Below are 6,000 nucleotides of genomic sequence, written 5' to 3'. Positions count from 1 at the left end.
AGGAGTTTCCTGGTGTTCTAAAGTTTTGAATTTAAGCCTCCTGCCTCTGGCTTTGAGTCTCATTCTGACAGTAACCTCAAGACTTCTCCATCCATACACCACAGATGATAAAACATCTAGGTTAATGGTGAAAATATTCTCCACAGTGAGGGATACCCAGAGAGGTTCACAGAGTTACATGGAGAAGAGATAGAGGGAAGAGAAAGATAGAGGTGACCAGGAGAAGAGGGGGGAGTCAAAAGTGAGGAGAGCTATCTAGGCAGTAATCAATTTCCTATGTGCTCTCCACAGTCTGAAACACCCAGATAGGTTTACAAAGTTACATAGAGAAGAGAAGAGGGAGGAGGGAGATAGAGGTGACCAGGAGGAGAAGAGGGGGAGTCAAAAGGGGAGAGAGCAGTCTAGCCAGTAATCAGTTCCCTAAGTGTTTTTCACAACCCAGAACACCCAGAGAAATTCACAGAGTTAAGTATAGAATAGAAGTGGGATGGAGGAGGTAGAGGTTACCTCAGAGAGGAAAGAGATAGTCAAAAGGGGAGAGAGCAATCAAGCCAGTAATCACATCCCTAAGTAAAAATGGGTACTGAATTTTAGATTCTTAAAGGTACAAAATCGATAACAAATACCAAAAAGCAAAGATTAAAAATCTAGAGCAGAGGTTAGACTCTCAAAAACAAAATATTAAAAATACAAAACAAAATCACAAAAATTATAAAAAGTATATATAAGAAATTTGCTTTAAAATTAGGGTCTCTTTTTTTTTTGCAAGGTAATAGTAGGTTATAACTGAGTAGGTTATAAAATTGAAAAAGGAGTAATAAAGCACTTAAAAAATAAAAAATGGTAATAGTAAAAATATATCTAGGAATTTCTTTGGAGCTGTTGAGGCAGTGTGGGTCAGTTCAATTTCAAATAGTTCTTGTTCCAGGTTATACTTCTTCTCAAGGTCTGTAGGTCCCTTCCAATGTTTCATCATTGTTAACTACCGGGTTGTAATCTGTTGCACCTGTCAGTTCCAGAGCAGTTCCCTCTTTGTTTATTTTGGCTACCTCTTTTAATTTCATGGCTGCCATCTCCACCTGCAGTGATTTTAGAGCTCAGAAAAATAAAGTCAGCCACTGTTTCCACTGTTTCCCCATCTATTTGCTATGAAGTGATGGGACCAGATGCCATGATCTTAGTTTTCTGAATGTTGAGCTTTAAGCCAACTTTTTCACTCTCCTCTTTCACTTTCATCAAGAGGCTTAAGTCTGAAAAGCATTGCTGGGCATTAGAAAACAATTTAAATGCTATCTAGACAGCATATTTCCTAAAGTAAATCAGTCCTGGGTGTTCATTGGAAGGACTGATGTTGAAGCTGAAACTCCAATACTTTGGCCCCCCGATGCGAAGAACTGACTCATTTGAAAAGACCCTGATGCTGGGAAAGATTGAGGGCAGGAGAAGGGGACGACAGAGGATGAGATGGTTGGATGGCATCACCAATTCAATGGACATGGGTTTGGGTGGACTCTGGGAGTTGGTGATGGACAGGGAGGCCTGGCGTGCTGCGGTTCATGGGGTTGCAAAGAGTTGGACACAACTGAGCGACTGAACTGAAGACAGCGTATTAAAAAGCAGAGACATCACTTTGCTGACAAAGGTCCATCTAGTCAAAGCTGTTGTTTTTCCAGTAGTCATGCACAGATGTGGGAGTTAGACCATAAAGAAGGAGGAGTGCTGAGGAATAGATACTTTCCATCTCTGGTGCTGGAGAAAACTTAAGAGTCCCTTGGACAGCAAGGAGATCAAATCAGTCAATCCTAAAGGAAATCAACTCTGAATATTCATTGGAAGCAGTGATACTGAACTGAAACTCCAGTACTTTGGTCACATGATGCAAGGAGCTGATTAATTGGAAAAGTCCCTGATGCTGGGTAAGGAGGGCAGGAGGAGAAGGGAGTGACAGAAGATGAGATGGTTGGATGGCATCACCAACTCAATGGACATGAGTTTGAGCAAGCTCTGGGAGATGGTGAAGGGCAGGGAAGCCTGGTGTGCTGCAGTCCATGGGGTCGCAGAGTTGGACACGACTAATTGACTGAATAACAACAACTGATGCAACCTACGAGATACTAGAGTTAAAAGGATATGTCTCTATCTTCTAGGAAAAGAGCCATATGGAATTTAGAGGCAGAGAGGATGTTTGTTTTTCTTTAAAAAAGGGTTTATTCTTGTTATCTTCATGAGGAATTCATAGCTGACAGGGCTCCCTGGTGGCTTAGGGGTAAAGATCCCACCTGCCATTATAAAATATGTGAGTTCGATCCCTGGTTGGGAAGGTCCCGTGGAGAAGGAAATGGCAAATATATTCTTGCGTGGGAAATCCTATCTGGTCAGAGGAGCCTGGTGGGCTACAGTCCATGGAGTTGGAAAGAGTTGGACACGACTTGGCAGCTAAATAACAACAATAGCTGACAACTATACCTAATTAATAGTTTCTATAATGTGTAATTTTTAGCTATGAAGTTTTCCTCAGCTTTGAAATTTCAACTGAATTTTGGTTGAACCTTAAGAAGTGTTAACCATAAATGTGTAATAACTGCTCTAGTCCAAAATTTATAAATTACATTTCCCGTATTCCTCCTGCCTTAATGAAAGTTGCCGAAGATCTTCCATTATTATCAAAGTTCAAAGGCATTTATGCCATGGCATATGGTAAGTAGATTTGAAAATTGTAAAAATGGAGAACGTTCGAAATTGCCATTTGGCCAGACTAGGGAGGATCCAGTTGTTGTCAACCTCTTCTTTGCTGTGGGATAAGTCACAGGAGTTTGAAGGTATGGTTCAGAGGTTTCCGAAGCAATTCTCACAGCCTGAAGGGTAACAGGGCAGCAGCTAGTGAGGGCACAACCCTGGGAAGCCATGAGAGCCTAGGAGAGAGCCACTCCTCAGGGAAAGGTCAATACACGGTACTCCTGTCTATGTCATAAAATCGTACAAAATCCAAAATTTAACAGAAGAGGATTACATTAAACAGAAGGTAACCTATAGTGTTCTTCTGAACCCCAGTAGAGAATCTCCAGTGCTCTATAGTGGGGGGCCCTGATATGAAGATCTTGGCAGGCCACTGGGTGTGCTGGATGTGCTAACATCCTCAGGGAGGCTCCTCCTGGCTTTACCCTGTCCACAATGGGCCCCGTGATGTTTTCCTGGTCTCTCCTTTTAGAGCATTTTCTTGCCCCCCAAACATCAGAGTGTTTTCAGGGATGTTACAAAGAGATCTGAGAGAGAACGATATATCCAAAGGGACTCAAGGTTAACCCCCCCCCCCCCCGCTGTTTTCTGTTTGTGGCCCTTTGTTAAGCTCTCAGATAGGAGGATAACCACTTGCCTCCAGGGGTGTGAGAATTCGGGGAGAGGAGGATGGGAAGCAGCTTGACACAAAGGGTATAGGAACCATCCCTTTATTCCAGCATTGCCTCCCTCCACTCAGTCCCTGCTGCTCCCTTTTCCATATCCTATTCAAGGCTTAAGCCTAGTTATACTGGAGGCCCAGGAAAGCAGCTGTGTGGCCTTGATATTAAAGAAGACTTTAGATTTGTTCTTAAAATAAATTTCAGCATGGATTCTGGAGAGTAGAAGGAAGCTTGGAATAGGAAGGCCGTTGGGTCAACTTTGGATGGCGCTCAAGGGCTTCTCTAGTAGCTCAGCTGGTAAAGAATCTGCCTGCAATGCAGGTGACCCAGGTTTGATTCTTGGGTCAGGAAGATCCGCTGGAGAAGGGATAGGCTACCCACTCCAGTATTGCTGGGCTTCCCTGGTGGCTCAGCTGGTAATCCGCCTGCAACGCAGGAGACTTGGGTTCGATCCCCGAGTTGGGAAAATCCCCTGGAGAAGGGAACGGCTACCCACTCCAGTATTCTGGCCTGGAGAATTCCACAGACTGTATAATCCATGGGATCGCAAAGAGTTGGACACGACTGAGCAACTTTCACTTTCAAGGACTGTGCTGTGAGAAGCAAGCAAAGAATTATAAATTGAAGGTGTGTGTGTGGTGGGAGCTCACAAGGAGACCTACATTATGGACGAAATCATCCTGGCAGCCAGTGGGGGTGGAGTCTCAGCAAACAAAACCTATAGATCGTCCACAATACACAGAGCCCCCGAGGCACCCCCGTCCATGTTATGTCCTTGGGGGCGACTCCAGTAGTTTCATTCTACCGTTTTCTGAGCTCTTCTCCTCCTCAGAGGAGGAGGAGGCATCCCTCTGAGAGACGCCCGAGTTGTTTGCTGAGTTCAGTACTGCCCACAAACAGTCCAGCACAACCACCTTTCTCTTTCAAGTGAAATTAGCGGTTCCTTTCCATATCGCCAAGGTTCAGGAGGTCCAGCTTTTGGCAGGGATCTCAGAAGAGCTTTGGGGGCTAGGGAGGAATCCAGGAAGGCACCCTAGAAGCTTTGACCGCTTGTGATATAGGTTCCAGGTTGCCGAGCCCGGCCCACCTAGCTCAGGAAAAGAAAGTTCTGGGCACGACGGGAGGGCCGTGTACGCCACAGCCGCTTCCCAGCGCAAAAGGGCGATGGGGTGCAGACGGATCTCCCCACCTCACCCAGGCGCCCAAGAGCCCAGGAGCCAGGCACCGCTGCCAGGAAGCCATGTGGGACTTGCGTTACTGCCACAAAGAAGACAGGTGAGGAGAGGCCCCAAGTCCTGTGTTTTCAGATGGCCGCCACCTGGAGGGGAGAGGGTGCTCCCCGGAGCCACCAGGGTCCCAGGTCCAGGCTCGGCCGGGAAGGCAGACAAGCTGTTGTCCCACTTACCTCGCCTGATGCCACCTACAAAGTGTAGGTCACACAGCAGTGGAAAGGGGTTGGATTTATTTCCCTCCGTGTCCTCTCTGGAGTGTCTTTTCTATTCTCAGCCCCTGGCGTAGCCCCATCTTCCCCCACAGTCTCTTTCACATACCCCATCCCCATTTCGGCCTTAATGGACCAATGGGATCCAGTTTTACCACCACTGGAAGTGGTGTTCTGTCCCTCTCCCAGGCCTTTCCCCGTCTTTACAAAGAGAACTTAAGTTGGTCAAACTTGTACCTGTGTTGTTGCTACCCCTCCACCCCACAATGAGAACTGTTCTTCAGGCCTTGGATCCAATAGCCTCATTGTGACCCTAGGAGGTGGGGGTGGAGGGGTCAGCAAGGACGCAGGGACACATGTCTTGGTCAAGTGTGAGTTTCCATACCTGGACTCTGCAGTCCCCAGCATTTCAGGCTGTTTGGCGTCCATCAGTACTGCTTTGTGAATCTAGCCCTGGGTTGCAGTAGTCTTTTGTTTGCTGGATCAATAATTTTATAATTCATTTATTTAAAATTAAATAATTTGAATTGAATATAATCAATTATTTAATTTTAGTTATATACATATACATATAAATCACAACTTTATATCCATTGATATGATAAATCACATTTTCATATCATTCATTGATGGACACTTTGGTTGCTTCCATATCTTGGAAATTGCAAATAATGCTGCTATGAGCATTGGGGTCCATGTATCTTTTCATATTAGTGTTTTTGTTTCTTTCTTTCTTTCTTTCTTTTTTTTTAGTGTTTTTGTTTCTTTCGGATATATACCCAGGAATGGAATTGCTGGGTAATATGGTAATTCTATTTTTAGGTTTTTGAGGAACCTCCATACTGTTCTCCAGCAGTGGCTGCACCAATTTACATTCCCACCAACAGTGTACAAGGGTTCCCTTTTCTCCACATCCTCATCAACATTTGTTATTTGTGTGTTTGTTTGTTTGTTTGTTTGTTTTTGGATGATGGCCATTCTGACAGGTGTGAGGTGCTATCTCATTGTGGTTTTGATTTGTATTTCCCCAATGCTTAGTCATGCTGAGCATCTTTTCATATCCCTGATTGGTCATCCAGGTTGCAGTAGTTCTGATGAAGTTGAACTGTAGGGGTCACTGCTGTTTTGTGAGAATATTTATTTGTACCCTTCTCTGTCTTT

Source organism: Bubalus bubalis, chromosome X (assembly GCF_019923935.1).
Source record: "Bubalus bubalis isolate 160015118507 breed Murrah chromosome X, NDDB_SH_1, whole genome shotgun sequence".
Taxonomy (NCBI): domain Eukaryota; kingdom Metazoa; phylum Chordata; class Mammalia; order Artiodactyla; family Bovidae; genus Bubalus; species Bubalus bubalis.
The sequence above is the reverse complement of the archived record's forward strand: the minus strand, read 5'-3'. Positions refer to the sequence as shown.